Raw genomic sequence first — 9,867 nt, 5'->3', positions numbered from 1 at the left:
AATCAATAAAGTGAATTCAATAGCATTTTTCCAATGGTTAACATGTTCATTTTAATTAATATGTGATTAGATAATTGAAAAATATATAGGATTTTTCCAATACTTATACATAATTTTAAAAAAATTTAAATAACGTAAAAAAAAAATTTTTTTTTCTAAGTTTCTCTCTCTTTAAAGGTAAATTAAAACTTATAATATATATACATATATACTGTAACCAATATTTTTCATACAGTTGAGGGTAAAACGATACAACGATAATTGGTTACCCTACGGCGCAGTCACTAACCTGAATGATTAGATAGAGAGAAATACTAAGAGAGAAAGATACGATTGTTGGGCGCCAGACGCACATGCGTCAAAAATAGATAATTAGACAAAAAGATAAAGGTAAAGGTAATAGATAAAGGTAAGGTCAGGTTCTACGACGGTTTTGCACGGTTCGCTCAGAGAGACAAGATAATGGTAGAGGGGCGGAGTCGAATCCAATAGATAAAATAAGAAACAGGTGAAGCAGGAATAATATCAAATATATTAAGCAAGAAGCGATAAGTTTACTGACAAGCAAGTAGCTGAAGAGTTTGCGATACAAGTACGATAAATGCGATAATTAACAATAGTTACAGCCAGAGAAAGGTTAAGCGAGAGAGTTAACAAATAACGGAACGTTTTCCGAATAAGCGGGAAATATGCGCAAGCTCGCGATACTAACGGTAATGATTAACACGGTTTTACGATAGATAGGCACAACAGAAAAAGATATACTGTACTTAAATTAAGCGGTAAGCAAATAAATCATAAAATATGAGAAGCGATTATAAACACATGCGAAATACAACAATTGTAATAGTTATCACATTACCAGAATGATCAGAAATAGGCAGACAAGGAATTATGAATTACAAGGTAAATTCAAGCGACAGGTCAAATAGAAAATTAGCATAAAATATAGAGAATAACAGATAATACGTAGTCTCTAGTTTGCGGTAAGTGCGAGAGACAGAGAGATAATATTCGGTACGAAAAAAAGGTAATTCAAGATAAGGCAAACAATATTCAAGATAATTAATATGCAACGTACGGCAAACCAAATAGACTACGGACAACTACGATCAGCGATATTAGCGAAGAAAATAGTGAAAGAGATGTTATGCGATACGGCACAATACTCCGATGTCAAATGAACGACGAGCGGGACCGCGCAGCGATATAAGATCGCTCCCGCGGTACACTCACTAAGATACGATAATCAACGATAATAGGTAAAGAGACAGATAGAAACTAATCAGAGAAAATATAACAAAATAGCAAGGCTCAGTAGCTAAGATAAAAATTGATCCTTCAACGGAACGCGCTGCTAGACAGCGATATTAGACATTCAAATATTCCAGAAGAGAAAGATAATAAAATAAACAATAGTCACTACAATGCGTAAGTAATAATCAACCAGTCGCGAAGTTACTTGCAATAAGGCAGAAAAAGGGACAAGATAAGAGATAAGAGAGAATAAGGTACGAGCCCAGGTGGCTCAAGCAGACCAACTGCAAGGTAAAGAGAGAAAGAGGTAAAGGTAAAGGTACGATATATTGCAAGTAATCTCGTGGCTTCACAAAATAGAAAAGGAGCCTCACTTACGTAAAAGAAGATATAACAGGTGCGAGAGAATGCGATAAGGTACAATAGCGATAAGACACAGAAGATTACGATAGCACGACTGTTAGTGTCAGTAACTGAACGTAGAGTGACGAGATGAGCGATGATCCTGATTTTCGTCGAGCTGCTGTCACGTGATTCTTCCTCAAATTTGCGGTATTTTAATTGGACCAGCAGGTCGCGTGGCCTGGTCCACGGGTAGGCGGCAATAATCCCTCGCCGCTTGATTTTCTTTTCCCTCGACGACAGGTATCGAGGTATCGGGACGTCGGAAGGTGGTTAGAGATGTTTTTCTTCAGCTATGCGGTATCGTTGGTGAGAGGGGGGGTCGTACTGCTCATGTGTTGCGATATTGAGGTGTGCGGCAATATTACGTCACCGGTCCTTTGGACTTGCGATCGACTGTAACTCACTCCTTGCTTTACTGGTACTCCCCGTTGTAGCTATTTCGTCGGCGCTGCATCCCGGCCCTCGCTCATTGAAGCCCTCATGCCGGAACGATCTGGTGGTGATGGCCCTCGACCCGGATCCCCACACTAGATCCACCAGATCCACGTGGTCAGCATATCATTAGCCTATTCCACGCCGCAGTCCATCGATAGGACGGTTCGTGAAGAGAAAACCGTCGTTTATTGGATAGTCAACGACTTAGTAGATGTGAGGGTCGGTTCAGCTCCAGGCTGATAAGTATCGTCGACGGGAGGCTTTGTTGTGTTTTTGACGCACAGCCCTGTACGCCGCCTGACGATGCATCCGAGCGGTAGAAGCATTCGTTCGTGGTTCGGCTCCTGGCCGATAAGTCTCAAATAGTTGGAGGTGCTGTTTGTGCATCACGCACGACCCTGTTCGACAACTAGATAGGCATCCATCGGGAGTGTTTTCAGCGGTATTCGTTCGTCTGTAGTCGGTGGTGGTCGATGTTGAGCTGGTACGTGACCCCTGTCAGGCAGTGTCCTGGTATCTTGACGTGAAGGTCTCGCGGATGGTTCTCGAAGAGCATTACAGAATTAGAAAGTAGCATACAATTAGCTTAGTAAAGAAAATTCAACTTAAAGATAATTAGTCGTTCATTTTTGGAGTATTGGCCTCAGACGTGCTTTCGTTATTTTTAGCGATATCTGCACCTAGGGGAATGCGATAATTAAACAAAGTGACGGGGTACGAAATACCACGTCACAACTCCCCCCTCCTCACGGAGGACCGAGGAGATCCTTTGCCATTAGGAAACCATTATGTTGACTACTTACTTTTGCATGTGACCAGATGATCGTTAGAGATGTTAGAGATAGTTGCGATAGATAGGATTGGAATTGAAAATCCATGCGATACTTGACTTAGTTGAGAGACTTTGGAGTACGGCTCGCTGACTCTTGGCGAAACATAGTTTTCCAAGTTCTACTGTTGACCTGATCGGTTGTGAGTGAAGGAAGCGAGAGGATGAGCTAAATTTTTGCGAGAAGGTAGAAAGTTGATTGATTCGATTGCTTGGTTGAAGGGTGTTGTTGCAGAGGAGTCCAGACAATTTATGCGGTATAGAGCGATATTGAAATATTGGCCTCATGTAAGGTGTTATTCTGGGTAAAGCGACCAAAAAAAAATTTGTAAGCGTTATTTTTAAGATAATTGCGATAAAAGGAGTTTTGACCCCAAGTTGTCACTGCGTTATATGACTAGACATCGCAAAGATGACGCGGTAGAATTTAGGCGTTTATTTTACCGAGAGCAGGTTTCTTCAGTTTTTACTTTCTTTAATTTTGAAGAAGTCATGATGTTAAGGTCGAGTGGGGTTTTAATTGTTGGACGTCATTTTGTAACCGATTTATGAGAGTGGGGTTAATTGATCCCGTATCGGTGAATATGACAGAATTCAGGAGTGGATCGTGGGCGCACCGTGAGTGATTGGATACCTGTGATAAGGTGGATCACTGTTACTACGTCAGCGAGAAAATAATTGTGTAGCGGTAATAAGATGGTTTATCTACAAAAGCCTAGCGGCAAAAAAAAAAGAAAGAGAACAATTTTGCGATAATAATAAAAAAAAATATGCGATAAGAAGAAAAAAAAATTTGCGATAATAAAAAAAATTGCGATAAAAAAAAACGTTTGCGGTAAAAAAAAAACGGTAACCTTGGCGAGAGGCTGCGGTAATTGCGGTAATAATAAAAAAAATTAAAAAAAATTTTGCAGTAATAAAAAAAATTAAAAAAAAATTGCGGTAATAAAAAATAAAAAAAAATTTTTGCGGTAATAAAAAAAATAAAAAAGAATTGCGGTAATAAAAATTAAAAAAAAATTGCGGTAATAAATTAGCGAGAAATAGCGAAAAATTAGCGAGAAAATAAAAGTTTGCGAAGATAAAGGGGAAAAAAAAAAAAAAAAAAAAAAAAAAACGGTCTTAAAATAATCGAAAATCGCGGTGGACGGGGCCGCCGCCGCGCCGGGTCCAATAAACATCTGGCTCCCCCGGTGGTGGTGGGGAGGTGCCTCGTAGCCTGCTGGGTACTTCGGTTGGCGGGTGGCACTCCGGGCACTCCGGGTGCAGATAACCATATACCCCGCACTTATAGCAGACTCTGTCCTCGGGCACCCTATCCGCGCATGCCCCCACCCGGTGGCCGTATTGCTGGCAGATCCAGCACGAGCCGTACGGGGATCTGCCACCGACCACCGGTCGCGGGTACCTCGGCCTCACCGGTGAGACCGCGGGGGGTGTTGGCCGGGGGTTCGTGCTTGCCGCCCGGGGTGCGGCTCTCTCCCGGGAATGGTGGGGCTCGGGTGGGGTGGAGGCCCGTTTTACCCCCGTTGTCGGCGGCTTGTTGTTAACGGGGACCCTGGTCTCTAGGGTCTGGGTCCCTGTTGACCGCGTCTCGCCAGTGGTCGGGTGCTCCGCCTGAGTCCCGACCTCGTTACGCCCGAGGCCGTTACCGGCCTGGGTACCCTGGGTGTTGTCGTCCGGGTGCGGATGGACAATGGCGGTCTGTCGCAGGGCCCGGTAGCTCTCCTCCCGGTCCTCCTGGACCTCCAGGGCGGCGGTCGTCAGATCCAGCCAAAAGGCCGGATGCTGACGCCTCAGCTGCTGCAGCAGCGGCTGGTGGCGAGCCAGCCTGGCCCAGCCCCTGGGTTCTGCCTCCGCCTCGGGGAACTGCGGCTCCTCGACCTCCCCTTCCATCCCGCTGGAGTCGCTCATGTTCTATTTGGTTGCGGTATATGTGGTTGCGGTATATGGGTGGTTGCGGTATTAAAATGTTTTGCGGAAGTTTTTTGCGGTATCTGTGAAAGTCAAGTCTAATTGTTACGATATGCCTTTAAATGCCCAATATGGGTTTTCCCAATCACCTTGTTGCTAACTACGTCGCTGAGTTCAACTACTACAGGGGAGATGGTTCTGGTAATGCGATATGGTCCATGGAATTTTTTAGCCAGTTTGGCGCTGTAATTTTGAGCAGCCGAAGAAAGAGTATGTTGGCGTTTCAATACTAGTTCTCCCACGGAGTACGGCTGGGTCCGATGACGGCGATTGTAATAACTCGCTTGTCGTTCAAACGCGTTAGCCAGGTTTTCGGCGACCCATTCCCGTAACAGTTGGAGGCGTTCCATACGCTCCTTCCAGAGTTCCGGACTCTGTCTTTCCACTTGTACGTCGCCGCTGGCTATTCGCCGAAGGGAGTTTATTGGAACTGGTGTCCGACCGAGATTTAAGAACGCTGGACTCGTTTGGGCGGAAGTATGATATGCGGTATTGTAAGCGAAACGAAAGTCGGGGAGGTGTAGGTCCCACTCACGGTGTTCTTGCTCGAGGAAAGCAATAATCATGGTTTTTAACACGCGGTTGACTCGTTCAACGGGATTTGCTTGAGGGTGATACGGTGGCGTCGTCGTGTGGGTTACGTGGTAGGTATCGGCAAGTTCTTTTATGGATTTGTTTACGAATTCGGTGCCATTGTCAGTCAGTAGTACTTGGGGGGTACCCCAGCGTGATGCGATTAAATCGGTGAAGGCGTCACTAATATTACGACCGGTAGCCTTGCGCAAAGGACAAATCTCGACCCATTTCGTAAACAGGTCCTGGAAGACAAGGAGATAGGCGTAGCCTGAGCGACTGGGAGGGAACGGACCCATTATGTCGGCGGCGACTACTGTCCACGGTTGTTCGATGACCCTACGTCCCATTAAACCTGCTGGGGCCCGTTGGTCAACCTTGCTTCGCTGACAGGCGTCACAACGCTTAAGGTGTTGGACCACGTCGTGATACATGTTAGGCCAATAGTATGCGAGAGCTAATCTGCGGTAAGACTTGTCGACACCTAGGTGACCGGCCTGGGGGTCACTATGTGCTTCTTGCAAGGCGCGAGAATGAAGATTTGCGGGTAGGACTAGTTTCCAAGCATCTAGATCCTGAACTAGGGTACCGATTATTGGATCTTCGCGATAAAAATATAACTTGTCCCCATCTATTTTCCAACGCGGAAATTTCTTAGGTTGCGATATTACTTCGGCTCTACGACGATCGTACCAGGGGTCATCCGACGGTATTATAACAGCGGCTACTTCGGGGATGCGGGATAGTGCGTCAGGAACTACGTTTAGCGCACCTTTACGGTGGATGATTTCGAAATCATAACTAAGTAGCTCGAGAGCCCAACGAGCTAATCTTCCCGTGGGGTTTTTGAGATTATGTAGCCACCTTAGACTACTATGGTCGGTAATGACGGTAAAATGGTAGCCCTCAATGTAAGCGCGATATTTCTCTATGGCCCATAACACGGCGAGACATTCCAGTTCGGTCACTGAATATTTTCTTTCGGCGTCCGATAGGGTTCGACTGGCATACGCGATAACACGCTCCGCGCCATCTTGAGTCTGGGTTAATACTGCCCCGATTCCGACATTACTAGCATCTGTGTGTAAGACAAAAGGTACTTCAAAATTCGGGTAGGCTAATGTTGGTGCGGTAGTTAAATGAGTTCGAATTTCATCGAATGCGGTATTTTGTTCCTGATCCCAAATCCAGTCCTGAGATTTCTTTAAAAGCCTAGTTAACGGTTCGGTAATTGAAGCAAACTTGGGAATAAAGCGACGATACCAAGATGCCATTCCTAGAAAGCGTCGGACTAACTTGACATTAGTCGGTACTGGATAATTAACTACAGGCGAAACTTTATCCGGGTCGATTTGTAAGCCATGTTCATTTACGAGAAAACCGAGGTACTTGACCTCCGAGCGACAAAACTTACTCTTTTCAGGGTTGACGGTTAACCCTGCGGAATGAATGACGTGTAAGACATGTTTGAGCCAATGAAGGTGCTCGTCGAAAGTTTTAGTAGCTATTATTATATCATCCAGGTACGCAAACGCATGTGGATCCATATCCGGTCCTATTAGTCTATCTAATAGCCTCTGAAACGTGGCCGGCGCTCCGGTTAGGCCAAAAGGCATCCTAGTGAAATGAAATAGTCCTTTCCCGGGGACTATGAATGCGGTAATTTCATGGCTGTCTTCGGTAAGCGGAATTTGATAATATGCCTGGCTAAGGTCGATGGTCGAGATATAGCGAGCTGAACGGAGCTTGTCTAGGATACTGTCCATTCTAGGCAGAGGGTACTCGTCTTTCTTAGATACCTGATTGACTTTGCGGAAATCTATGCAGAAGCGATAAGAACCATTTGGCTTCTTTACCATTACTATGGGGCTAGCCCATGCGCTATGAGATGGTTCGATGATGCCGGCTGCTAGCATTTTGTCTACCTCTTCGTCTATAGCCTCCTGTATTTTAGGCGATACGCGGTAAGATCTCTGGCGGATCGCGAGAGCGTTCCCTACGTCAATTCGATGGGAAGTGAGCTTGGTTACTCCAATGTGTTCAGGCATAGGCGGTATTTCGGACTTCATAAAGGCTGCCAATTCGAGATTTTGCTGTTCCGATAAGGTGACTAAACCGTTGCAAAAAGGATCGGCAGCTACGCGTGGATCATTATCGAATGTGTAAATACGCTTGGGGTCATCCTGGAAACGCCAGGTCAATGCGGCAAAATTCACTACGATCCCAAATATCCGAATGAAGTCTCACCCAATGATACAAGAGAAGCTAAGACTGGGCACTAGACGAGCGGGAATATGATGGTAAACCCCTCGTAGCATGATCGGTAAGCCCACCTCACCGGTAATCTGTGTCTCCTGTCCGGCGGCCATTTTGACCGGACCTAAGCGAGACGGTAAAATTGGAAGATTTAAAGCGGTAACTAGCGATATAGCCTCTGGGCCAAGAAAGGTGCGAGAAGAGCCACAATCAAATAATGCTGCGACTGGTTGCGATAAAATTTCAAAGTTGAGAAACAATAGCGGAATTCTAGCGGGCGCTTGGATCGGATTACAAAAATCTAACGATTCGGGTGACGGAGGGGTTTCCGCGGTTCCCCGTTCGTGCGGCTCCATCACTGGTTTCCCGCGCACCGATTCGGGCACGTCACCTTAGTATATCCGACTTTGCCACATCGGAAACAGTATAGACCGGTCGCGGATTCGGGACAATTCGCATATCGGTGACCGGGTTTTCTACACCTGTAACAGATCAGCGTACCTTTCGGGCTCGGCAGAAAGGGGTTACCGGCGAACTCATTAGAGTTATTCGCCATGCTCGCGGTATCCGTCTGATTGTGAGCCGTGGTAGCGGTAGGAGTGGTTGGCGCACTGGTATCGTTTTGACTATTGTATCGAGATGTCTTAGCACGCGGTTGTGCACCTCGACCGTTGGGTCGGTTACCCGGTGTGCCACGGTTAGGTGTTGATTGAGCGAATTGGGTCGCGTTGGCCAGTTCCGTCTCGGGTTCCGGGCCTTCCTCGAAAAAGTTAATTGCTGCGAAATTATTGCGATAGGGCTTTGGGTTTCTTTGCCCGCGGTAAGCTAACTCGGGTAGTACCGATCGTTCCGGGGTTGGCGGTGCCTGATAAGTATTCGCTACGCGGAAGCTGATTTCTATCCGACTCGCAATGTCCTCTAATTGATCGAGGTCCTGTAATTCGTCCCGTCGAATTGCAACCTGTAATCGCGGTAATAAGTTGTGGTATGCGTAATCTAACTGCTCCTCTTCCGACCACGCGGGCCTCAATCTGTCGAAATACGCCCTCATATATGTCAAATAGTCAGCGACTGACTCGAATTCGCCCTGGGTTCGTCTACGAATTTCCTCCCTCAATGCGAACTGCAATTCCGGATTGACAAATCTACGGCGCCACGCGGCTTTAAATTCTGCAAAAGAATGCCACGTTTCGCGTTTGTTGCGGAACCAATAAATTGCGACACCTGACAAAAAGAACGGGATGCTATTTAAAATATCCTCGTCGCGAATGTTAATAAGCGATCGGCCCTCGTCTATACGTGCGAGAAATGCTTCGGCGTCCTCGTTACGCGTTCCCGAAAACTTGAGATTCCATTTCCTCATCACTTCGTACGCTGCTAACGCTGTCGGTCTAGACGGTGATGCGAAGTTGTTGCTCGTGCTCGGTCGCGGGAAGTTATATTGGCTGTCCTCGAAACCCTGGTTGCGGAAGGCAGGTCTCCGCAGCGGCGGTGCGTCGCGATATTCATAAGGGGGAGAATTCCCTATGCGGTAGTCAAATGGTGGCGGATTCGCCGGGTGATACTCCCGTGATCGCAAAGGCGGCTGTTGAACGGGCGCCGGCTTAGCCGGTGCGTCATTGCCGGGCAGGAATTCTGGCGGGATATTTCGCGGGCTAATTCGGCTAGGTTGCGGTTCCGGCGGCTGCTTCCGAATCGCGCCGGTTGCTGACGTATCGGGGTTACGGTTCGACGGTCGCGTCACGTCACGAATCTCATCGTCGGTATAAGGCGCGGGGTTGATTGGTTGTGTCTGTGTGGGTAACGTCATGCTATCGCTGTCGTCTGTCGGTGTAGTCATATAAGCGTCGTCGAGAGCAGGGGGGTCATCCATGCTTAGGCCGTGTTGTTTACAAAAATTCGTCAACCGCTGACGACGGACCGGTAATATGCCTGTTGTTGACAACGAGCGCCCTTCTAATTCGGTGGTAAACTCGGCGTCGGTCAAGGAGTCTACCCACGCCTTAGCGGACGTGTGTATTGACATATGAATTATTGACTAGCGATAGGTGACCCGAAGAGAAAGAAATTGCGGTATTGTCAGATTATTGAATCGGTTAACTAGCGTGACCCTGTAAAGCCGGAAACTGCGATATAAA

Source organism: Neodiprion lecontei, chromosome 3 (assembly GCF_021901455.1).
Source record: "Neodiprion lecontei isolate iyNeoLeco1 chromosome 3, iyNeoLeco1.1, whole genome shotgun sequence".
NCBI classification, from domain to species: Eukaryota; Metazoa; Arthropoda; class Insecta; order Hymenoptera; family Diprionidae; genus Neodiprion; species Neodiprion lecontei.
This window is presented reverse-complemented; position numbering follows the sequence as displayed.